The sequence below is a fragment of the Berghia stephanieae genome, chromosome 4, assembly GCF_034508935.2.
Source record: "Berghia stephanieae isolate SIO BIC M18660-M18661 chromosome 4, UCSD_Bste_1.3, whole genome shotgun sequence".
Lineage (NCBI taxonomy): Eukaryota > Metazoa > Mollusca > Gastropoda > Nudibranchia > Aeolidiidae > Berghia > Berghia stephanieae.
This window is the reverse complement of record NC_088363.1, coordinates 89,382,870-89,409,714: the sequence shown is the minus strand read 5'-3', so window position 1 is coordinate 89,409,714 and position 26,845 is coordinate 89,382,870. Positions and strand designations below refer to the sequence as shown.

At 38.4% G+C, this 26,845-nt stretch overlaps 1 protein-coding gene across 7 annotated transcripts in view; it reads left to right on the top strand.

Annotated features, from left to right (window-relative positions):
• Positions 1–629: 629 nt before the first annotated feature.
• LOC144971524 (uncharacterized) overlaps positions 630–26,845 on the top strand; it is a 311,145-nt gene continuing 284,929 nt past the window's right edge. For 5 of the 7 annotated variants that reach the window (XM_078912516.1, XM_078912513.1, XM_078912518.1 and 2 more), the window contains exon 1: positions 656–1,092. The gene's annotated coding sequence lies outside the window, so the exon portion shown is untranslated. Of the gene's footprint in view, positions 1,093–26,845 lie in introns of all 7 variants that reach the window. The other 2 variants (XM_078912522.1, XM_078912517.1) reach the window with 2 other exon arrangements.

The window sequence follows — 26,845 nt, the reverse complement described above, 5'->3', positions numbered from 1 at the left end:
TACCCGCCGTTAACAGCGCTGTCTCTGTCCGAAAAAAAGTGTATTATCGCCGAGCGCCTAACAGGCGTCATGTCCCGTCTTAAATGTTAAATGTTGCTGTTGGCCAGGGAGCCCGTGTAAATCGCTTTGAGCACGTTTAGTGGATATTGCCCTATATAAAAGCTCAATTCTTCTTTCTTTCTAAAAGAGAGCAGTTTTATAACACGACGCGACTGTATCCATTTTACTCACACTTACATTCTATAGATAGTTCGAAGATTACGTCACTCAGGTCTTTGTTATTGGTTTTTGCCATCCGCGTTTATGAGTAATGCTCACTGAACTGTATCAACCTGACTATAAACGTTCATGGATACACACAGTTTTGTGTGTTGGTCCGCTATACTTCCGGATGGCAATGTTATGAGCTTCTTAGCCAAACGCATACTATCTATATAACAAAGTAATCGTTGATTTCGCGTTGTTTTACCGGAGAACGGGAGATATACATAAGACACAACCTGGCTCGCTTCGCGACTCAACTCGAGCGCCGACCGCCGACCGCCGCATCACCGTCGCCGCTCACTACTAGTTGTCAATTAACAACAGTGTCGCATGGGCCGTTAGAACGTGCGTGAGTAAAAATCAGCAACAGGTTTGTCGGCGGCGGCGGTGGTGGTGGCGTATGAAAGATCACCGAGATGTAAAACCCATGCCGAAGAGAACAGATTATAGAGAGGAGGGTCTGTGACAATTCCACGTGCTGCATTATCCAAATCTGCTCACAATAAAGTTTACCCTTCCAGCTCACTGCGAGTGTGACGAATTTCTGTTGTTATTAGTTGACGAGTTGTTGTAATATTATTATATTGTGGATTATTTGACTATTTCATATATTTTGGGTTTAACTGTATGAAAAGGAATCAATAATAACCTTTAAAATGTGTGACTGTTTGTTCTAATGTTCTCATTTTGTTAATAATTCATTATTTGCCGAATTTGTATCTTGTTTGACTTCTGATATTCCCTTCAGAAAAACTGATATTATTCTGGGATTACTATCTTCAAGATTCGCAAGCCTTTGTATTTAGCTTGGCTAAAGGAAGTCGGAAGGTAATTGATTCTTTTATTACGCATGTCAAAGAAATGTTGATTTCAAATCCCTACCAAAAAAGGCAAGACAAAATAACAACTTTTAAACAAATACAAATCAAAGGAATGACGTTGAAAAGGAATGTATTAAATATCAATGCAAAAACCTAATAATACGCAAGTTTATGAAATATTTTATACCCTTTGTATATCTTTATAATTCTCATCAACCTATTCTATTTGCGTTCATATCTTCAACTTTTACATGTCATTCCTTCAAAAGGGTGACAGTGTTTAAGATTCCGTGAGCCACGAAAAAAAAATATGAAATCTGAAATACATATGATCTAGCGATATAAAGCCATTACAAAAACCAGTTTATTTATTAATTTTTTTTTTTTTTTTGATCATTACCTTAATTATAACCAAATCAAAATCTGTGTGTAGCAGTGCGTTTGTACTCATTCCACGTTTCTTTTGCTTTTAAAGTAAAACACAATATTCGTATCATGGCTTTGTAAATATTTATAGCGTTTGAAAAATTCCCAAACTCACATCTATCTACTTCTAGAACAAAAACCATTCGTAACAAAATCCGTATCTAGAATTACAATTGATAATTTCTCAAAAAGTCGCACAACTTTTGAAGATTTCGAAAACTGAAGTTAGATCTAGACAAGAACAAATCAGATAACAATATCTATTTTCAAGAAGCAAAAAAAGTATATAGTACTTATAATATCATAATGTATACAATTTTCTTGATCCGTGACGCAGTTTGACATCAAATGTTTGTCACGAAGTAAGAAGAGACACTCCTAAGAGATAATAATAATAGGAGAGGTGGATTGCCAATTAGAATACCGCCAGTGAGTAAATTGACGCGTGGCCGGGGATCGATTGTCAGATTGTCTAGCAGGCTTGACATCGAACATCGACCTTCTTTTGGCTTTAGGAGTGTCAGATATTTATCTAGTCTTTTAATTGTTGCCAAGGTGCAAATATCAATCCGATCTTTTTCGGTGTCTTCCTCTTCTTCTTCCTCTTCTTCTTCCTCTTCTTCTTCCTCTTCTTCTTCCTCTTCTTCTTCCTCTTCTTCTTCCTCTTCTTCTTCCTCTTCTTCTTCCTCTTCTTCTTCCTCTTCTTCTTCCTCTTCTTCTTCCTCTTTCTCTTTCTCTTTCTCCTCCTCCTCCTCCTCCTCTTTCTCCTCCTCCTCGGAAAGTCCTGGGTTCTAGCCTCGCGCTCGGCGCATAGTTGAGTCCTTGGAAAAGGCTCTTTTTACTCACATTCTCTCACCGTACTCGGGGTGTTAAATGAGTACCTCACCGTTAACAGCGTTGTCTCTGTCCGAAAAATGGTAATATCGCCTAACAGGCGTCATGTCCCGTCCTACATGTTAAATGTTACTGTTGACCATGGACCCCTTGTAAAGCGCTTTGAGCACATTTAGTGGATATTTCGCTATATAAAGCTCAATTAAAAAGATATTACTTAGTTATTGTTTTTATCCGCAAGAAAGGAGATGTTTCGGCCCACTGTAATATTTCTCTAATAATTTTTTTTAACATAATAAAAACCTCTGTGTGTTTGCTTGTTACCTATCACTAAAATAAATCTCACATTCCGCTACTTGACCAATCGAGTAATCAGGTTTTTATGATTTATAAAGAAACTGGTACAGATTGAATTGTTCTTATTCCGTTCAAATCATTTCAGCTTAAGTAAATGAATGCCTCTATTCTGCCGAAAAAGTTCACCGTCTTCGTTAATTTACCACCCGATACCTCTGTAAAGAAAATTAAGTTCCACTGTGACGATTGCCAACACATTGTGATACGTGAGTTGTTGTTATTAGTGCCTATTAACCAGTAGATTTTTCACCAATCAAATCATGGAATTTGTGACACACCTTCACACATGCTCGGACAAACATAGTTGGTTGTTTATAAACAATAACGTGAACGAATTCGACCTCCAGTTGATCGTTGTTATTCTTTTTATATTGACAAATGGGTGACTAGTTATCACACGATTTTCTCGATCATATTAAAAACGTTTAAGTATACACATAGTTTTCTGGGCTGATTCTACTGATCAAGCGGTAGAACAGTGGGTATTTTATTTAACACATACCATCGATAGTAAAACCTGTGTAGTTTGCTGTGTCTACCAATCACTTCCATTGTTTACATGATGACGATTGTCCGAGAGGCGTGGTTATCTACCGGTTTCACACAGTAATGACCCCATTGATCAAACTATTGACTACTATCTGTTCACTTTTTTTTGGGGTCTTCACCGTAAACGGTGTTGTAAATTTTTGGTGGAGCCAGTGTCAATTGTGACCCTCCGTCTCAAAACGGTATTATGTCGGGATGATTCATAACCCAAAAATGTAAATTTAGAGATAGAATGATGAGAAATTGGACCTTAGAAGTTTTTGCAAAGCAATAAATAGTATTTATATTCCACCGTGACGTAGAGAAAGTAAACCCAAGTTTGATATTTGTGGATATGAATTCAATTTCCCTAACCGAGTGTATCCCGACGTAATACCGCTTCGAGACGGTGGGTCACAAGTTGAGAGTTTGCGAAGTCCAGGATCAGTCGGCCTTCTATTTTGTGAGCGTTTACCACAATAATATATTGACACAATGTTTATTTAGACTTGAATAAATGTATAGATAGTTCGAAGATGACGTCACTCAGGTCTTTGTGATTGTTTTTTGCCATCCGCGTTTATGAGTAATTCTCACTAAACTGTTTTAACCAGACCATAAATGATTATGGTTACACACAGTTTTGTGTGTTGACCAGTTATACTTCCGGATGGCAATGTTGTGACCTTCTTGGCCAAGCGCATACTATCTATATCTCGGCCATTGTCTGAGAATGATATTTGAAAGATATTGATAGGGAAGAAAAAATGGGACGTCAAAAAAAATGGTTCCTATTTCATTGGAAGTGTTAAACCACTCTTCCGGGGGGGGGGGGGCTGTATCTTGTGTGAATGATCATTTGGTTTCAGAGCGATGGCATCTTATTCTTTAGTCAAAATATATGCTGGTCGTCAATAAAGATTATCCATCCTCGCTCTATTACGTCCCGTAATTCTTAGAATATAGCTATACATCCTGCAACTAATATATATATATATTGTGCATCCTTATAATTCAGTAGCCTATCCATTGTTTTTCCTCCGAAGGACTGGTTACAAACACATTTCCAATGATTTAGGAACCAGAAGAGTGGAAGGTGTGACGCCATGACCTTTCTACCCTATTAGAATGTTTAAACTAGCAATTTGACCACACTTTTCAGTGATAACATTTTTCCTTTTAAAGAATTGAAACAGATTTATATATTTATATGCCCAATACTCTCTTCATTTTATACTGAATGTTTGTTTGTTTTATTTCTAGTAATTTCCATGGCATTATTGTAATCACGTATTCATAACCATTTATTGTCTATCAAGAAAGACCATTCTAGTCTTTATCGAAACCAACATAAATAATGGTAATAAACGCAATTTACAAACAGCTCATTTCCATCTCATTCAACGTTCGATGCTAAGTAGTTTGATATCGAACAACTGATGAAGATGTGTTCTATTTTTCCCATCAAAATCATAAGGAGCTTACCTGCCTCACTAAATAGATCGACTGAGCAATTCTATTTTTTCGTATTCTAACAACAGAGAACTTATTTTACACATACGTAGGACGATACAGATGATCCTCAACATGTCAAAAAACATCAAATCTACTACTAATACCACGACCACCACTAATACATTTGTAGCGTGGAAAACAGTTTAAATTTATCATAATTTATCAAATCATTTAACCATGCTGGTAGACATGTTATCATATAAATCAAGATGAGCAGTTATTTGGAATATGATATGTCAGCACGATAGGTTATAGTATATTTCCATGACTAATGGGATAGTTATATATACTTCACTCTGTGCTATCATAAATAAATTGATATTGTTTGACAGCCCGAAATGATGCACCGAAATGGATAGCGCTAAATAGATGGATAGATTGGAAGAAAGAAAGATAGATAGATAAACATCACTGTAAGTTTAATTCTATTGTATATTATGGTCAACGTTTGTGGTCGGGATAAAGAATCACAGTCACCCACCCGCTGACCGATGAAGAAATTTTGGCAATTTAAAATTTAGCTTATTACAAAGCGCAATATCCACTAAACGTGCACAAAGCACTATAGAAGGGGACCCTGGTCAACAGCAACATTTAACATTTATTTAAGACAGAGACAACGCTGTTAATGGCCAGGTACTCGTTTTACATCTGAGTACGGTGAGAGAATGTGAATAAAAAGCCTTCTCCAAGGACTCAACTATGAGCTGATAGAGGCTCGAACCCAGGACTTTTCGATCCGAAAGCGAGTGTCGTACCACTAGACCACATAGCCGCACGTCAATAGGTTGAAGAAAGTCTAGTATCTGGGTAATAAATTTTAATTAAAACAACTGACCCATATTAAACTTTTATGATAGCACAATGGTATATGTTTTGAAAAGAAAATACATAATGAAAAGAAATTAAAGTAAATAACGGAGCCAAGACATAATATGGATTATTATTTTATAAACGAAGAGATGGAAGAAGGAATCCAAATGAATTTCAAAATCTGTCATATTTATTGGCGCTACGATTGTAGAGTCGGGAAAATTAACCAAACAAAAATATGTCATTCCGTATATATATATATATATATATATATATATATATATATATATATATATATATATATATATATACATATAATGTGGTCAACTGTATAGATTGATATGAAATATTATTTGTTAAAAGAATGAATTCGTTCTTAGAATTACAAGAAATTTGAGATTTTAGCTTTTGTTATTTCAAGAAACTACACTTATTGTTCAAAATAAAAGATATAAACTTAGCCCAAAATCTCATATTTTCGTCTAAAAATTCAGTTTTGGGTATAAAAAAATACCATGACATAATACCGTTTCGAGGCGATGGGTTACAATTGATATCTGTACTGAACAGAGTACGAGACATTACGAGACTAACTCTGTCCCCGATTTAAAGTGACAGACAGTGATTAACTTGAATTATTTAGTCATGAATGTAAACAGTAAAGCCTTGGCGAGAAAACTTACTCTCGTCAATCAGGTGCTGTCGTACTCTGGAAAAACACGTAGGATTTAAAATATGTGACTCTCCGTCTCAAAACGGTATTATGTCGGGATGATTCATAACCCAAAAATGTAAATTTAGAGATAGAATGATGAGAAATTGGACCTTAGAAGTTTTTTCAAAGCAATAAATAGTATTTATATTCCACAATGACGTAGAGAAAGTAAACCCAAGTTTGATATTTGTGGATATGAATTCAGTTTCCTTAACCGAGTGTATCCCGACATAATACCGCTTTGAGACGGTGGGTCACATATTGTTCGGAAAACTAGTCTTTACAAATAACGATCGAATGAAATGACCTCGACCCTGATCTCGGCAAAAACTCTCAAACGAGTGTCCATGCCCAGCTTTGAGAGTTTTTGTCAGCAAGATCAGGATCCTTTGAATTGATTGATATTTGAAGGGCGAGTATTCAAGCTATGTGGTCTAGTGGTGTAAAGAAATGCCTTCTAGGTAACAAAGGGAGATAGTTGTCCTACCCATCAAAGTCTCGGGTAGAATCAAACCCATATAATTAAATGATTTATGAGTGTAGGATGGGTGTTTGAATAGGGACTCCCTTGTTTTCGCCGTGGGTGGTGTATACTATGAAGGCAATGAAAGAACGGAGGGTTATCATGTTCCATCAGTGTTAAGACACCCTCATCAATCTTATGCATCAACCGAGATACCGTTAGATACCCTGTCCTATGTTTCGGCTTGGGTCGATGTTCAACGGGCAGTCTGCGATTTGAGGTCGAAGAAGGAAGACCTGTACAGCCTGTGTGTTGGCTGGAATTCTGTTTGGCTATGTTGAAGCCACAGTGAAAAGGGCCCAAAGTGGCCAGTATTTTATGTCGCACCCGAATATGGGCTCTCAGGCGATATGTGTTGGGCCTGTGTGTTGGCCAGCATTGTGTTTTAGGCTGTATTGTAGCCGAAGTGGGCCTAATATGGCCAGTATTTTATGTGTCGTACCCGGTTATGGGCTCTAAGCGATATTGTGTTTTTGTATTTTGTGCTCGTGAAGAGCTGACGGGGCTAGGACATAGCGCCCGGTAAATGCGTTTGCATCTTTGAACTTTGTAATTTTGACGGGGCTAGGACATAGCGCCCGGTAAACGTGTTTTGAACCCTTTTGAACAATATAATTTTTGAGAAATATGAACAAAATACAATGTAACGTTTGTAAAGATGAGGAAGTAACACTCGATCTATGTGTTTTATTTTGGAACAATTTTGGATTTGAACAGGCTGGAACACCGCACCCTGTGTGAACAATTTTGTAATTAATTTTATTCTCCTTTCGGAATATGAACAGTTTATTTTGACCCTATCTGTAATTAATAATTTCATTATTAGTGGGAATTAATGAAACGGTTGGAACCTGGGTGAAGTATAGTTTATTTTGGTTAAAACTTACATGAATTTTATATTGCATTACTACTTTTTACTTGTATGTACTTTTGATTTTTCCTGTCAATATATGCAATGTTATTCTGTTTTGCTCAATAACTATGAGCTGTTCCCCTTTCTTTTACTTTAAATAAATAATAATGGCTCTCTTGTCAGATACGGTGTTCTGTTGGTGATTGTAACGTCCACGTCTACCTCTCCACACTTTAAGGTCATAAGCGGCCTTCGCATCCATTGCGAGTTGCGAACGCACCTTGTGACATGAATTGGCGCTGCGAGCAGGGTTTCTTATTGTGTGGTTTGGTGGTCTGACGTTATATATCAACAGACACCTTCGTTTCTGAGAAGTCAATGCCTCTTATTGTTGTGGGGATTTAGAGTCGCTTCCGGTACTGATGCATATCAGGGGGTTGGGCTGTCAGATCTAATTTCAGGCGCTACTTCTCATCATTTAACGACTATGTACTGTCTGTAATGTAAAGCTATCGTTTGGGTGAGTGAAATGATATCACGTAATTGTTCAGGCGTAACGAGGTTACACTGATGTTGTAGGGTACGCGCGGCGTATCGCTACTTATTGTTTTGTTCACAAAGCGAGTGAACCACGAACTATGAAAGGCCGGTGTGAAGGGCCTTAATACTTTCAATTGATTAAAGTCTAGATAATGTTGTTTTGGTATAATGTAGTGGTCATCGCTTGATGTTTTAACTTTTTGAACTGACGAAGCGTCAGCTGTTATTACTGATTTTGCTATTGTTTGTTTGACAATAGGTATATTGGGTAGATTTTTATCTGCATTTAGCTGATCCTTCTCTTTTTATATTATTCAAACTATCGATTTTCTAAGTACGTTGCGATAAATATTTTGTCATTATGGATGTGGAACGGTTGTTAAAATGTGGGGAAAAGTTGGGTTTACATGGCGACGAACTGAGAGTGTGGGTGGAAGAAAAGTTGGAACGGGACAGAGAGGAAAAGGAGAGAGAGAGAGGTTTGAGAAAGAGAAAGAGCGTGATGCAATCGCAGAACAAACGAAACAACAAGCTCTTCTTGTTGAAAGGCAGCTGGAACTAGAGCGCCTAAAAATTGAAAATTCCGTGGTCCCGGTTCGAACCCCTTCCTCCACTGACAGTGAACCCTCGACTGGCAGTTTTGGGGCTAAAAGTCCTCGCCTGCCATATTTTGATGAATCGAAAGATCAGATAGATAGCTATCTACTCAGGTTTGAAAGATATGCAACCGTAAATCGATGGAGAGAAGAGGATTGGGCGATTCATTTGTCGGCGTTGCTTAGAGGCAATGCGTTGGACGTGTACACTCGCTTGGACGAGGTAGACGCTACCCGGTATGATAATGTAAAGTGCGCGTTATTGAAACGTTACAATTTAACGGAAGACGGCTTCTTAGAGCGTTTCCGTAAAAGTAGACCAGAAATAGGAGAAAGGATGGGTCAGTTTCGAACCCGTATATCCACATATCTGGAAAAGTGGATAACTATGTCCGGCAAGGATAGAACAAAGCCTGAGGACATCTTGGACTTGATTGTTAAAGAACAGCTCGTAAATGTTTGTAACAAGGAGCTGGTGGTTTTCCTGAAGGAAAGGAAACCAAATACATCTATGGAAGTAGTCGACACTGTAGAGAAATATGTCGAAGCGCACGGGACTGCCGGCGCTTTCTCAAGAACTGTGTCATATCAGAACGACAAGGTTCCAAGCAAACAGCAAGATGGTCACAAACCTGTCATGAAACGACCTACTTCAGTAATTAGATGCCACAACTGTTTTAAAGTTGGACATTTGAAGAGGGATTGTAAGAACAGACCACAAATCTCTGCAATACAAAGAGACACGAAATGTGGATACTGTGGTCGTAGGTACCACTCCACTGAGCAGTGCTGGGAAAGAAAAAGGATGGAGAATACTGATAAGAAGACTTTTGGAGTAGCGGCTATGAATACTCCAGAACCGCTGCCGTGTTGTAACAATGCACAACATCATGTTGCTAACAATGGTATCATGAACAACACTAACTCTCAACGTCAAGCGCCGAGGGAAAATAAAGAATTTTGACAATTAATTACGGTGTCCGCAGCATGTTCGGGACACGCGATAGAGACGACAGGTATGCCGGTCGCTATTGGTTGGATAAATGGACAAAGAGTTAAAGTGTTGAGAGACAGCGGCAGTAGTTGTGTTGTGATTAGAAAAGGCCTTGTGAGTAGAGAAAAGAAAGAACAAGAAAAGAGAGTGAAGGTCAGTCTAGCTGATGAGAACTGTGAGTGCCCCACTAACTGAAGCGTGGCTTGATTGTCCATATTACAAGGGAAGAGTGACGGCTCTAGAAATGGCCTCACCTTTGTATGACGTCATTTTGGGAAATATACCAGGAGTCAAATGCCCAGGAACGCCAATAAAATATGACGATCACTCTGATTCAGTCCACGAGAATCTCATGAGAAATGATTGTGAGCACTCAGCTCAAGCAGCACAGACGAGGGCACAAAAAGAGAAGAGAATGAAACCATTGATCACTGCCCCCTCAGTGGAAACAGGTGTTAGTAAGGCTGTTTTGAAAGAAAAACAGACCAAAGACGAGACATTGAAATGTGCGAGAGAGGCAGCAGTTACGAAAGAAGTGAAAAAGACTGGTGCCAATAATAAAAGTTGGTTTGAATATGATAGAGGGGTTCTAGTACGATATTTTCAATCACCAAAGATTGAGCACGGTGACGTGATTAGACAAGTCATGGTCCCAAAAGATTTGCGAGAGACAGTGATGCGTTTAGCTCATGAGTCCATACTCTCTGGACATCTCGCTGCCAAGAAAACGACTGAGCGCATTCTCAGCAATTTCTACTGGCCCAACATTTGGGATGACGTCACCCGCTTCTGTAGATCGTGTGACGAATGTCAAAGGTCAACGGCAAGAGGAATGACCCCAAAAGTGCCTCTGACTGAAGTTCCGCTGATAGACGAACCATTTAGTCGAGTAGCGGTAGATTTGGTAGGACCAATTATTCCTGCATCAAATAGAGGGAATCGCTACATGCTTACTGTGGTAGATTACTGCACACGGTACCCGGAAGCTGTAGCCTTGAAAAACATAGAAACCGCGACAGTTGCGGAAGGCCTCGTCGACATTTTCAGTAGGACGGGGATACCAAAAGAGATATTAAATGACAGAGATACACAGTTCACCTCAGATTTGATGAAAGAAGTCTGTAGACTACTGTCTGTGAAACAACTTACCACAAGTCCATATCACCCTCAGTGTAATGGGCTGGTGGAGAAGTTTAATGGCACTCTCAAAGGGATGCTTAAGAGATTGGCTACAGAGAGACCGTCAGATTGGGATCGATATCTCAATGCGGCACTGTTTGCCTACCGTGAAGCACCACAGGAGTCCTTGGGCTTCTCCCCTTTTGAATTGTTGTTCGGTCGCCCAGTACGAGGCCCGATGACAATTCTCAGAGAGTTGTGGACGGAGTCTATTGAGGACGAAGAGGTAAAGACAACATACCAATATGTTGTAGACCTAAAAGAAAAACTTGAGACTACTATCCATATGGCCCATGAAAATTTAAAGAGGGCCTCAAAAAGGCATAAGGCATATTTTGATAGAAAGGCCAAGATGCGCAACTTCAAAGAAGGTGACAAAGTGTTGTTGTTGCTCCCGACAAAGCACAACAAACTTGAATTGAAATGGCAAGGTCCATTTGAAGTTCAACGTGTAGTTGGACATAATAATTATGTAATACAGGCTGGTACTTCAAAGAAAACGTACCACGCAAATTTATTGAAACGGTACCATGACCGGAGCACTGCGGACATAAACGGAAGTGGAATTCTTCAATGTGCCGTAGCAGCTGTTATTGACGATGAAGATTACAATGGTAAATACCCAGTTGTTTACCTCAGTAGGAAACTGTTACCGAGAGAACAACGGTATTCAGTGGTTGAAAAGAGTGTTTAGCTCTTGTGTGGGCTGTCAGGAGTTTGAACAGCTATCTTATGGGCAGAAAATTCATTGTGGAGACTGACCACGCTCCTTTGTTATATCTCAACAAAGCCAAGTCAGAAAATGGTCGTCTGATGAGATGGTCACTGATGCTCCACCAGTATCGTTTTCGGTTGATGTCTGTGAAAGGTTCGGACAATCATGGTCCAGACTTTTTGTCTCGGCTGCCTAAGTGGTCAGGCATTTCTTAGATTTGATCAAAAATTTGGGATTTTTGTCCTCCAGTGGGGAGTGATGTAAAGAAATGCCTTCTAGGTAACAAAGGGAGATAGTTGTCGTACCCACCAAGGTCTCGGGTAGAATCAAACCCATATAATTAAATGATTTATGAGTGTAGGATGGGTGTTGGAATAGGGACTCCCTTGTTTTCGCCGTGGGTGGTGTATACTATGAAGGCAATGAAAGAACGGAGGGTTATCATGTTCCATCAGTGTTAAGACACCCTCATCAATCTTATGCATCAACCGAGATACCGTTAGATACCCTGTCCTACGTTTCGGCTTGGGTCGATGTTCAACGGGCAGTCTGCGATTTGAGGTCGAAGAAGGAAGACCTGTACAGCCTGTGTGTTGGCTGGAATTCTGTTTGGCTATGTTGAAGCCACAGTGAAAAGGGCCCAAAGTGGCCAGTATTTTATGTCGCACCCGAATATGGGCTCTCAGGCGATATGTGTTGGGCCTGTGTGTTGGCCAGCATTGTGTTTTAGGCTGTATTGTAGCCGAAGTGGGCCTAATATGGCCAGTATTTTGTGTGTCGTACCCGGTTATGGGCTCTAAGCGATATTGTGTTTTTGTATTTTGTGCTCGTGAAGAGCTGACGGGGCTAGGACATAGCGCCCGGTAAATGCGTTTGCATCTTTGAACTTTGTAATTTTGACGGGGCTAGGACATAGCGCCCGGTAAATGTGTTTTGAACCCTTTTGAACAATATGATTTTTGAGAAATATGAACAAAATACAATGTAACGTTTGTAAAGATGAGGAAGTAACACTCGATCTATGTGTTTTATTTTGGAACAATTTTGGATTTGAACAGGCTGGAACACCGCACCCTGTGTGAACAATTTTGTAATTAATTTTATTCTCCTTTCGGAATATGAACAGTTTATTTTGACCCTATCTGTAATTAATAATTTCATTATTAGTGGGAATTAATGAAACGGTTGGAACCTGGGTGAAGTATAGTTTATTTTGGTTAAAACTTACATGAATTTTATATTGCATTACTACTTTTTACTTGTATGTACTTTTGATTTTTCCTGTCAATATATGCAATGTTATTCTGTTTTGCTCAATAACTATGAGCTGTTCCCCTTTCTTTTACTTTAAATAAATAATAATGGCTCTCTTGTCAGATACGGTGTTCTGTTGGTGATTGTAACGTCCACGTCTACCTCTCCACACTTTAAGGTCATAAGCGGCCTTCGCATCCATTGCGAGTTGCGAACGCACCTTGTGACAAGTGGTATGACACTCGCTTTCGGATCGAAAGGTCCTGGGTTCGAGTCTTGCTCGGCGCATTGTTGACTCCTTAGAAAAGGCTCTTTGCTCAAATTCTCTCACTGTACTCAGGTGTAAAATGAGTACATGGCCGTTAAAAGTGTTGTTTCTAACCGAAAAAATTGTAACATCGCCTTATAGGCGTCATGTCCCGTCCTAAATGTTAAATGTTGCTGTTGGCCAGGGATCCCTTGTAAAAGCGCTTTGAGCACATTTAGTGGATATTGTATAAAAGTTCATTAAAAATATAAGTGCCTTTCCAGAGTACGTACGAAGTTAACTGGTTAAAAGGGTAGATGGTGGTGGCAGCGTTCATTCTCTGATTGTGTTCAAAGCCAACTGTCCGAGTGATTTCTGATGCCTTTTCAATAAGATTTTCCCATTATGATCTGGATGGAAAATTACCTTAATTGTTTCGTCTTACAATTAACTCGAGTGGACCTAGATAACAGACATCTGGGTGGGGTTCCTGACCTCCCATAGTGGGCATTGAGGTACATAGTGTGTCTTCTATCCCCCTGTATCTGTTTTCCAACATGCTTTCTGTCTTACTTTTTCTTGGGTGCTTTAATTGTAATTCTAGAACTTTTTACTATCCCATTTTCTTCCTTTTTACTGGCGCTGATATAACCTTAATGTGTTGCAGCGCCGTAAAACACTTAAAAACAAACAAACAAAAAAACATAACCAGACGTCAGCCATTGGTAAAGCGTCGCGAAATGAGAACTAAAAGCTACGATAGTTTCTTGCTCAAAGAAGAAATTAGATACCGACAACGGGCTTAACACGTGTTTTCCGTGTGGAAGTAGATTGCCTTATCCACTTGCCATCTTGCCCTAATTGGATTCAATAGTCTGATGTCACGTCGCCCAGCAACGGCGGCCATCGTGGTTCTAAACAAAGAAAATCGGTACTTTTTATTCTTCATGCTGGCTAGAACTTTTCATATGTCTTGTGATCAAAATGTTTGAAAGTCAAAACATGATCAGATTTATAATGGGTTTTTTTCATCTGGATACGCTTTTATGCTCGTCGGAGAAATATTTCATAAGGGCGTCCGCCATTGTTCCGATAGTTTAGAACCAGTTACTAAGTTACCATGTGTCATTACGAGGGAAGTGACGTTACGACTGTTGAAGAATATTACAGTGGTAAATGTAACGATGTCGATGTCTACCCTTTATCCATATCGCAGAGTCAAGCCCATACTTTGATGGCGTCTAAGACCGCTGCAATTCGTGGTTTGATTATCGCATTTTAAAAAGGATCTAGTGAATACAATGTTGGTGGTGTAAATATGTCTTGACAATTATTGACAATATATTTGCTAAAATATCGATTAATGTTTTAATCTGAACGAGGGCAATCAATATAGTAACACATAGCGCCGTTTGTTTGTTCTCGAGTCACTTCTGGTGGCAAATGGCAATCATCTGATAGGATAATTAAAATCGGGTTTTGTTGACGATCTAGTGGTATCTATGTATTGTTGTGGCTGCTGACGTCTTTTAGTGGTTATTATGATATATTTTATTCGGATAAATTGTAATTTTTATCCCCGTTTGTAGTAGAGCAGTAAGGAATATTATAGATTGCGCTTGGCCAAGGAGTTCACAACATTGCCATCCGGAAGTATAACGGACCAACACACAAACTCTGTGTAACCATGAACTTTTATAGTCTGGTTAATACAGTTTAGTGAGAACAACTTACAAACGCGGATGGCAAAAACAATAACAAAGGCCTGAGTGACGTCATCTGCATACTATCTATACCAATAATAAATTTTTTTTTATTTATACAGAGTTTTACTGAAATCTCCATAGTGGTTCAAATAGGGAAAATTATCTTTAAACGACACGATATACTAGCCTCTAAATAGAATTTCACAATCAATTACAAGAAGATACCAAGTTAATGATAAATAATATTTTTAAAACAGTTGTGATTTGTCTCTTTCCAGTGTACTTGCTGGTCTGAATGAGAGGGGAAGTGAATTCCAAATAGCCCTAATTTGTTCAAGATTTATCTCCGGGGCGTGTACGGCTGGCTTTTACGGTACGACTATCTGTCGAAAACCCAAGCCGCTGCCGCCCGTGGAGGGATTGATTCCTTTATATGGAGCTATAAAACAAAAGAGGGAAATTTGAATTCTATTTTGGCTTCGATAGATAGCCGGTTGATGGTTCTACGCGTTGGTTTCAACCTATTCTTCCATTACAACCAACATGGAGGACTCGCTTATCGATCCGACGAAATAGATCATGGTACGAATAATGAGATGTGGGATATATTGTAAAAGTCGTATTAACACAGGGATTCACTCTTCCATGCATAGTTATGTAGGAAGTAGTATTTCAGAGCCATCTAGCCCATGGAGCCGGAGTGAAACAGAAGATACCAATTGCTTGCTATCCTTTGGATAGGACACAAGTCTATAGCAAAGTACTTTCCATTTGGACTAAGACCCTAGATAACCATTCACTGTTGGGTAGACAGGGGGTCCAAGTCTATAGCAAAGTACTTTCCATTTGGACTAAGACCCTAGATAACCATTCACTGTTGGGTAGACAGGGGGTCCAAGTCTATAGCAAAGTACTTTCCATTTGGACTAAGACCCTAGATAACCATTCACTGTTCGGTAGACAGGGGGTCCAAGTCTATAGCAAAGTACTTTCCATTTGGACTAAGACCCTAGATAACCATTCACTGTTGGGTAGACAGGGGGTCCAAGTCTATAGCAAAGTACTTTCCATTTGGACTAAGACCCTAGATAACCATTCACTGTTGGGTAGACAGGGGGTTCCAAAAAATATAATCTCGACTGCACCCGGGATCGGTCTCGGTCCCTTTGCGCGTTCAACTGAGTTATCGGGACCCCCGGTAGAGGAGTGGATATGTGACATCTCGATTCAAGATAAAATCATCATGACGTGTTGAGGGACGTAGTGGTGGTGGTGGTAGTAGTAGTAGTAGTAGTTGTAGTAGTAGTAGTAGTAGTAGTAGTAGTAGTAGTAGTAGTAGTGGTAGTAGTAGTGGTAGTAGTAGTAGTAGTAGTAGTAGTAGTAGTAGTAGTAGTAGTGGTAGTAGTAGTAGTAGTAGTAGTAATAGTAGTAGTAGTAGTCAGTAGTAGTAAGTAGTAAGTAGTAGTAAGTAGTAATAGTAGTAGTAGTAGTCAGTAGTAGTAAGTAGTAAGTAGTAAGTAGTAGTAAGTAGTAGTAGTAGTAGAAGGAGGAGAATACGTCTAAAAAGAAGGTCCCATGGATTTACCAGACGAGGTTGACTGATTTTTTGGGGATGATTTTTTTTTCTTGTATTTTTCTTTCTTGCTTTGTCCGGCATCTTTCATACACACTTGTTGAGATCTTTATCTTACACCGGTGCCTGCTCCCTAGTTCCTTAATTTGAAATGAAAAGCTTCTCGGGTTCCATAACAGCAAGAGGTACGCACTATTCTAAGGTGCATGCAGAACCTGTCGCTTGCATGCCCGGTATCATGAGCGATTGGTTGTGTTACTTGCCATTGTTGAGCGAACGGTCTGGAAGATTTGGAGCATCTGTTGAAACGCTACGTCATGACGCTGAATGTAACAAAGGTCATTTTGATCACAAAAAATCTCGGATTTCATAACAGCAAGAGACAGGCACCATTCTAAGGTGCAAAACCTATCGCTTGCATGCCCGGTATCATAGGAGATTGGTCGTATTACTTGCCATTTGTTGCGCGAACGGTCCGGGAGATTTGGAGCATCTATTGAATCGCAACGTCATGATGGTGAATGTAACAAAGGTCATTTTGATCACAAAATGCTACATTGGAACTTCTAATTCAGAAAAGTGAGTGGAGTAGGCACTTATGTTGGTAAAACAAGAGATAAGGTGAGTAGAAAAGTGCCAGAAGACAATAGAGAATAAAACATTTTTTCGCGGCGTGATGGGGTTTGAACTTCTAGTAGGAGTAGGTATACTAAAAACGGCAATGCAATGTAGATCAACGCTAGCGTAATTTACAAGCATTATTGACGAAAATCCATCCCATCTACATAGGAAATTGTGCAAACACAGTACACAATCAAAGAGGGTCGGAGGTCTAACAGCCCCAGTCTAATTGAATTGTTTTGGTAGAGCCATTCATGAGGTCAGGTGAGGCAATATTTGCCGAGGCTTGCTAGGCTATGTGGAAATCGATGATGACATAAATCTCTTGTACTCCGACTGTCTTTTGTTCTCCAACTATTCTGGGTAGTTAATAAATGATATAATTCGTACTTATTTTCGTACTAGCTTTGTCGAAGTCGTGGCCTTCATTTTGTCTCATTATAATGGTAAGGAATAATTAATCTTCGTAACAACAAGATATGAAGTGAGTAGAAAAGTGCCAGAAGACAATAGAGAATAAAAATTTTCCGCGGCGGTGGTGGGGTTTGAACCTGCGACCTTATTGGTACGACAACTCCGCCTGGCAGGTGAGAGCGTGGCTCTACCGTGTGAGCTATCCACGAACACAAAAATATTCGTTTCAAACCCAAGTCATTTCTAGATCCCTCTCTCACCCACTTCTGGGACCGCCGATTCGTTCGCCCACCACCATCGCGAAGTATTTTGACCAGCAGTTAAGCTTAATAGCCAATATTCTCAACACAAACATATAACATAGAAACGATTGAGACATTGAGTATGCTCCGGTGTATGGGGTGAATTTTTAATTCAGAAAAGTGAGTGGAGCAGGCACTTATGTTGGTAACAACAAGATATGAAGTGAGTAGAAAAGTGCCAGAAGACAATAGAGAATAAACATTTTCCGCGGCGGTGGTGGGGTTTGAACCTGCGACCTTATTGGTACGACAACTCCGCCTGGCAGGTGAGAGCGTGGCTCTACCGTGTGAGCTATCCACGAACACAAAAATATTCGTTTCAAATAATGCGAGGGTGAGAAACATTACGCTTATGGCAGTATCTTAAACGTAATTATTAAGGACCGTCATATAATAAAATCAAACCTTGACCTTTGAAATAGAAATTTCCACTAAAAATGCTCAAAGTGTTTTACAAAGGGTCCTTAGCATACTTAAAATGTAGAACGGGACGTGACGCCTGTTAGGCAATTTTAATTTTTTTCCCGCGACAGAGACATAGTTGTTAACGTCCAGGTAGGTACTCACTTTACACTGAGTACGGTGAGAGAATGTGAGTAAAGAGGGTTTTATTTTTTAACTATGCAATGCACAGAGCGGGATTCGATGCCATACCACTAGACAATGACAATGTAACGCAAATATCTCCATTAGATATGAGATGATTCAGGATAATTAAGATGTACTATGTGTGACAAATCGTCTCAAAACGGTATTATGTAGCGGTGGATCCGATGCTTGTTAAAGGATTTTCAGCGTAACTTATATAACATTTTATGAGATTTGTGTACCGTTATGGGTTGTTTGGTTATAATGATGCGTGAATCAAATGTGTACCATTATGGCTTGTTTGACTAAACTGCATTGTGAATCAAGAGTAAACCATTATTGGTTAGTATTGTCTTTCAGTGAATTTCTGCCTAAAACATTGTTTATATTTATACCTTACTGTTAATGGAAGATTACCGAGTCAAATAGATATCAAAAATACATTTCGGGCCATATTACAGTTTAGTAACAGGTCCTTAACTCTCTCCTTACCAGACATTTTCAGGATTTTCCCCGAAACTTCACACCCAACTAACACAAAAATGTATTCTTATCACTCAAATTTCTTGCGATACATAATTTCTTTAGCAAAACATGCTCTACAACACATGTGTGTTCATTTTCTTTAAATTTTATGATGTACAAGAGAAATTTGAATAAGAAAATGTTGGTTGTATCGTAACGAATGGGACGATTTTCCTATAGTTGGTATGGAGAGGGTTAAACTCAACATACTTGAATTCACCTCATCACCTCAAAAACAATGACATAATTTAGAACAGGTGTCGAATTCTGCTCGAATAGCAAAAAAGTCTCCACATGTCGTCGCCATGATCGTATGTCGTAACATTAGATGTTTGGGGTTGTATTTTAACCAATTGTTATAGATAGAAGTGCACATTATTTAATTTCTGGTCAGTTTTACTTTCCTCTCAATCATGAATCAGTTCTATAACTACCCCCACTCCATTGTCCTAGCGTACGGCTATACGGTCTTGTGGGATTGACACTCGTTTTCGGATCGGAAGGTCCTGGGTTCGAGCCTCGCGTTCGGCGCATACATGAGTCCTTGGAAAAGGCCCTTTACTCATGTTCTTTCACGGTACCCAGGTGTAAAATAAGTACCTGGCCGTTAACAGCGTTGTTTCTGTCGGAAAACAAATTGTAATATCGTCTAACAGGCGTCATGTCCTTTTCTACATGTTCCGTTGTTGCTGTTGGTCAGGGACCCTATGTAAAGTGCTTTGAACACGTTTCGTGGATATTGCGCTTTATAAAAAAGCTTTATGCTCAAGAGAACGTCAATGGCATTTGCGTCGGGAAAAAGTCCGTTGCGAGAAATGTCATGGTTATATAAATCAATTTTGTCAAAACGACCTTAACTATGACAATTTCTGCATACACCAACACATCACAAATTGTAATTTTCCAGAAAAAAGTAATTCAAATAATTCGGTTTGTCAAACAGTCCTGAACCTGAGACTCCCAAAATGTCTGAAGTTTTTCATACCTCTTTGAGCAGTTTGAGATCATTTCAAACGATCAATAGTTATAGTTATAGATATGGGGTGAATTTTTTTTATTCAGAAAAGTGATCAGAGCATCCACTTATGTTGATAACAACAAGAGATGAAGTGAGTAGGAAAGTGCGAGAAGACAATAGAGAATAAAAATTTCGCGGCGGTGATGGGGGTTTGAACCCGCGACCTTACTGGTACAATGACAACTCCGCCTGGCCGGGGACTCTACCGTTCAAACCCCCATCACCGCCGTGAAATTTTTATTCTCTATTGTCTTCTGGCACTTTCCTACTCACTCCATCTCTTATAGTTATAGATATGATGAAATTCAATGATTTCTGTCCAAAATGAGAAATGTGTTTTGACAGACTATAGAAGATCTGGTTCCACTATTAAAATAAAGAAATAAAAATAAAATTCCCTTTATTCATCCCATAGGGGAAATTATTCTCTAGGGTCTATTCCAAGGACAGACTGGAATAACCCAGGCGTCAGCCGTAGTGCAGCGCCGCAAATTGAGCTAGAGCTAGATGGCTTGCTCAAGGCCACACAGCGCAGCGGCAGGTGATTGAACTCGGTACCTTTCGGGTACGAAGCAAAGACCCTACCGCTGAGCTACGCTGACCCCCTATCCTGCCGTTGTTTTTAAAAACACAGTATATGCAATGTTAACCAAATAGCACATACTGTGTTCTTTAATAAAACGGTAGTATTGGCACCACGCATATTTTCACGCTCCTATTTTCATTAAGTTTTAATAATACAGATAATCGACAACAATCTTATGGTGCGAGTATTTTTATTATTTTTTTCATTGATCCATTATATTAGTTGGTGCAGACTCGTCTTTCTTTCCCATACCTCGCTCTATCTGCTCCAGATATCTTCATAAGCATTCACGCGCTTTTCACCAGCGTTGTGCGCAAATCAATAATGTTATTTTAACAGAGAGAAATCATTTTCTACAACTCTTATCCTTCTATTGTAAAATAAAGGGGACGGTACACAAATAAATAAACGCCCTAACTATTAAAACGAATCCCAAGAATGGCAGGTCCTGGATTTGTAAATATAATATCGAACAACATCAGTTTCATACAAGACCTTTTGTACAAGAGAGAGTGTTTGGTGTTCAATCCAGCCTTGCTCATCAACTAAGAGACATTTTTTTAAAAAATGAGGATTAGGAGTAGTAGTAGTGGTAGTGGTAGTAGTAGTAGTAGTAGTAGTAGTAGTTGTTGTTGTTGTTGTTGTTGTTGGTGTTGGTGTTGGTGTTGGTGTTGGTGTTGGTGTTGGTGTTGGTGTTGCTTGTCGTTGTTGGTGTTGGTGTTGGTGTTGCTTGTCGTTGTTGTAGTTGCTGTTATGGTCGTCGTAGTCGCGTATTCAAGGAGATAAGAAGTGGGAGGTTTTATGATTATTTAAGATTTTGCCTTGTCTCTGCGCTCTGCGCTTGTGATTGAATGAAAATAACGAATTGATTGAACGAGATAGATAGATAGAGAGAGAGAGATAGATAGATAAATAGAGAGAGAGAGAGAGAAAGAGAGAGAGAGAGAGAGAGAGAGAGAGAGAGAGAGAGAGAGAGAGAGAGAGAAATAGAGCTATATATTTATGCTCCTAGTAATGAAATGTAGGCGGGCATTCGCAGCCCTTATTGACAGTGATAGAGATTTCCATTTTCCTGCCTCGAGTGGGTGGTTGAGTGACATTTCATTCTTGATGTAATTAATACGTGGCATTGAAGGAAACCTTCGTAGTAATAATTATGCAAGGAGACGTTATTGAGATCAAACAGTGGAACTGGGGTGGAATAGATAAACAGCTTCTCAATTGGTTCACACTTAAACTGTTAGTGTTGATTTCCTTGGAAAAAAAAAATAAGAGGAAGAAGTGAAAAAAATAAAAAAAAAGACTCGATTAGAGTAACAGCTCGTAGAATATTGTGAAAAGCAATGTATTAAAAAGGAATAGAATGTAATAGGTTCGTAATAGAACAACATAAACAGACACTGAACGTTTCGGGCTCAAGCCGCTACTTCAGCCAATAACAAAAACAGAAAGCGTAAATAGATCACTTAAAATCAAAACAGAAAAACAGATAAATAGGCAAGTCTGGTCTGGTCGGCTGTCTTTATTTACAGTGATGTATTAACTTTTTCCCTGTTTTTTTTTATTGGCCGAAGAAGGGTTTTGAGCCCGAAAGGTTCCGTGTTTGGTATTTTTGTACATTACCTTTTACAATCCACATGTTCAATAACCTTAGTATTCAAATAGAATAGTGTGCATTATAGAATCTAGTCCTTCAGAGCCATTAGGCTCATTGGAGGCGGATTTTATCCCGGTTTCTATAGAGTGAAACGGACAATAGCAAATGCTTGCTACCCTTTGGATATGACGCTTGTCTATCGAAAAGTACTTTCCGCCAGGACGAAGTGATCCGGCTACCCATTCACTGCTGGGTAGATAGAAGGAGGGAGTGGGGGGGGGGGGGGGTTCAGAAAAAAATATCGACTGCACCCAGGTTCGATCTTGGTCCCTTTGCATTTGGAGCGAGTGCTCGATCGGGACAACCCCCATTGTCTATTATAATGGGAGATAACTACAATAATGGTTTTACTTTAAAAAAGAAAGATAAAGTATAGCGACAGATATATTTCCTTCGTACACGCGTGTAAACTTAAAGACCAATGTAACTTATATCATTCTTTTTTTTCTTTTCTTTTTTCCATTTTTGTATTTGTTTTGTTTTTATTTGTTTTCTTTTTTTTTCTATTTTTTTTCTTTTTCTTTTTTTTTTTTTTTTTTTTAATAAAAATTATCACTGAAACGAACTTGATAAAAGAGAAAAAAAAAGAACTAGGAAGATAACTTGAAAATATTTCTAGTTCTACTTCTGTCTTTCGGATTTCTAAAAAATCTTCGAATTTTCAAATCGCAATGCAAAATCTTACGTACTTTCAATGAATTGTCTCAGAGACTTTATCCTTCAGTACGTATTCGTTAAGTGAAGTAGACGATTGGTGACAAATGCAAATGAAGGCCACAGGGGAAAATCGATCAAAGTTCGAAAGGCACTTACTGTTCTAATGTCACAATAATTTGGTATTAAACTCAACCAATAGCTTGTTTTTTATACGCATCTGACTTGTGGTCAAAATATATACGTTTAGTAATTCACATTCAGTTCAATTCATATTATCATGTGGCGTTTTCAAATGGGTTTCCAAACTTTAATTTTGATTTTCTCAAAAGCTGAAAAATGTGACTTTGATCGTTTTTCCCCTGTGGTCTTCAAATGTTAGGATGCAAATCTATAAGTCATTATCATTAAAGAAAAACCTGTGATTTTCATAACAATAAAAGTACAATTTATAATGGAAAATGAGTCAAAATAATAGGAGTAATGAAGTAGTATTATACTAGTCACAGTACTTTGCGATAAGTCAGAGTCGATGGCCACGTATTTGTATATCTGATAACCCAATTCCTTATGGGTTTATTGTGGTAATGGGAATCTAAAAAAAATGACTCAAAATATTATTATGTTAACCTTCTCCTTACCAACTATAGGAAAATCGTCACATTCGTTACGATACAACCAACATTATTCTTATTCAAATTTCTTTTGTACATCATAAAATTTAAACAAAATGAACAGTGTGTTGTAGATATAGAGTATGTTTTGCTACAGAAAGTATGTATATCCCAAGAACTTATGGTTATTGAGTTTGAGTGTTAAAGATATATATTTTTGTTTTAGTTGGGTGTGAAGTTTTGGGGAAAATCCTGAAAATGGCTGGTAAGGAGAGAGTTAAGCTAGGCCCAAAAGTCGGTCAGATTCCTATCCAACGTGTATCTGCGGAAACCGGGATAATAATCTGAAGACTATTACTATTATATACGCAAGGCACCATCTGCTGGTGCCAAAACAAAATTGCATTGACTCTAATCATGAATAAGTTTAGAACAGCAAGGTGGCAGCGTGGCTCAGCGGTACGGGTCTTTGCTTCGTTCCCAAAGGGTACCGATATCCATCACCCGCCGCTGCGCTGTGTGGCCTTGAACAAGTCACCTCGCCTTAGCTCAATTTCCGGCGCTGCATTGCGGCTGACGCCTGGGTTATTTATTCCAGTCTTCCTTGGAGAAGACAGTAAGAGACAAATTTTCATTATGAGATGAATAAAGGCAATTTTAATTATTTAAAAAGAAATTTATTGAAATTTAGGAGTAAAAATCTTATCTAAGGCCAAGATGAGTGCACAAAAAGTGTGACATTTGTATCTTTTTACAATCGACATGACGCTCTGTCATGAAAATCTACCCAAGTTTTATTTTGTGGGAAAGTTGATTGAGGATCCACGTTAAGACATTCAATTTTACGCACATTTCGGGATTTTGTTGAAAGGTGTATCTAGACTAGCTGTCAGATGTTGGTTTTTTTTCACCTTTTTTGTTAATCAACCAGGCTTTTGAATATGATATTATAGCGTGAGACTTAACTTTGGCATTCGTTGATTGTAGTTTTGTTTTAGTTCATTTATCGTATAAATAGATTGACTTACATTGTTTTTACACAGTGTGGTTTTCTTTGTGTCATGGTATATCTGGCAAGATTTTGTTGGTTTTATGATAATAGAAGAAAGTCTACGATAAAACGTTTCCTTTTTTTTTTAGTTTTGACAGCCAAATATTTGATCAGAAAAAGAGATAATTGCTGGGAAGTGAATTGTCATGATTATTGTTACTTTGTCGTTAAGAATTTTAAAAAAATACAAAATGAACTGTTAAGGTTAGTGGAGCCAATATTTCATAGTTCACGGGTTCCTTTAAAGTAATAGTCTGACAACTGAAGCTGAAATCAAGTGATTATGAGAGATTTGAACCAATCCTTCTATAATGAGTATTTCCGCTTGAAATTGTTTGAATAATATCCCTCAGACATCTTCCATTGCGTAAAATTGATCGGAAAATAAAACAAAAAAAATTAGCAGGAGTAATCGACTTCTGTCTCTTGAACATTCACATGATATCGATATCTGATGTCACTGACGAAACCCCTTTTTTAAATTGAACTAGAAATCAGTTAATTATATCGATAAAGATCATCTCACACTTGCTATAGAAAATAACTTGATGTGAAGAAGGATTGCCCTACTTACTTATCCGAACCAGCGACCACCTGAGTTCTAGCCCTTCGGTCTTGTGCCATGTCATTAGAAGTTAGACGTCTTTTGTAGTTGTTCCAGGTGACTATATATATATATATATATATATATATATATATATATATATATATATATATATATATATATATATATATATATATAAAGTGTGTTACTGATGCTTGGATTTGGTAGTGGTGTTAAAAAATTAAAAGTAGTAGTTTAGAGCGATTACGCCCATGGAGTTTATGGCGGTACTTATAGCGTGAAACGGACATGAGCAAAATTTCTTTCTATCCTTTGAATGGGACATTAGTTTATCTCTAAATACTTTTCGCCAGATCTAACAGACTCAGCTGCTGTGGACAGGAAGGTCACCCGGGATTGATCTTAGTCCCTTTGCGTGTGAAGGGAGTGCTCTAGCCACTGAACACTCGGACCCCCCCCCCCCCCCCCCCCCCACCACCGCGATGAATTGACTTACTTCTTGATCGATATTTGAAGTTATTGTTTTCTGGCCAAAATGGGAAAATGGGCTGCAGCAGAATAATACAATCAAGTCTGCCTGAATTAGTCACTGTTAAGACGGTTCAGTTTTGACATGTAACTGTCACAATGAATATATTATTTCTTCTTTCCTGTAATAGGTAAAATAATAATAATAATAATAATAATAATAATAATAATAATAATAATAATAATAATAATGATAATAATAATAATAATAATAATAATAATAATAATAATAATAATAATAATAATAATAATAATAATAATAATAATAATTTAGCTTTTATATAGCGCAATATCCAAAAAAGAGCTTTACAAAGGGTCCCTGGTCAACAGCAACACTTAACACGTAGGACGAGACATGACACCTGTTTGGCGATATTACAATTTTTCCGATAGACAACGCTGTTAATGGCCATGTACTCATTTTACACCTGAGTACGGTGAGAGAATGTGAATAAAGAGCCTATTCCAAGGACTTAACTATGTGCTGAGCGAGGCTCGAACCCAGGACCTTCCGATCCGAAAGCGAGTGTCATACCACTAGACCACATGGCCGCAAGGACATTTCGCTTTGTTTTTGTTTCGAGCATTTGGCTACGCAATTTTTAAAATTGAAGAATTGGGATTTAAGATTTAGATAAGTTTTATTACGAACATGAATGCAGCACTTTAAGCTTTTGTGGAGTCACCAGCATACAGCTTTTCTACAAAGGCCATTGACGGAGGACAAGATATCAACTTTCATTCACTTTCGCTTCCAACGCAATGTTCGACAGTAAAATACTTTTCAATTATTTTATAGATATAGATAGTATGCGCTTGGCTAAGAAGCTCATAACATTGCCATCCGGAAGTAGAACGTACCAACACACAAAACTGTGTGTATCCATGAACGTTTATAGTCGGGTTAATACAGTTCAGTGAGCATTACTCATAAAAGTGGATAGCAAAAACAAAACAAAAAAAAAAAAGACAATAACAAAGACCTGAGTGACGTCATCTTCGAACTATCTATTTTTTTTTTAATTTTGAGAGCAAATGATTTACCGAGCTATGGGAATGATAAACAATGGCGTACTGGTCTTTTTTAATCATGTAGATGGGCCATATGCTTATCAATGTACGACGTTATGTTTATTATTCCTCACATAATGATAGATACTGCTGTCCTTGACCTCAATAAACCAGATGGTTCACTAAATTAATTGTATATTACGTCATATCCATTTCGCGACCTTCCAGGCCATTCATATTTAATATTCTTCTCTTTAA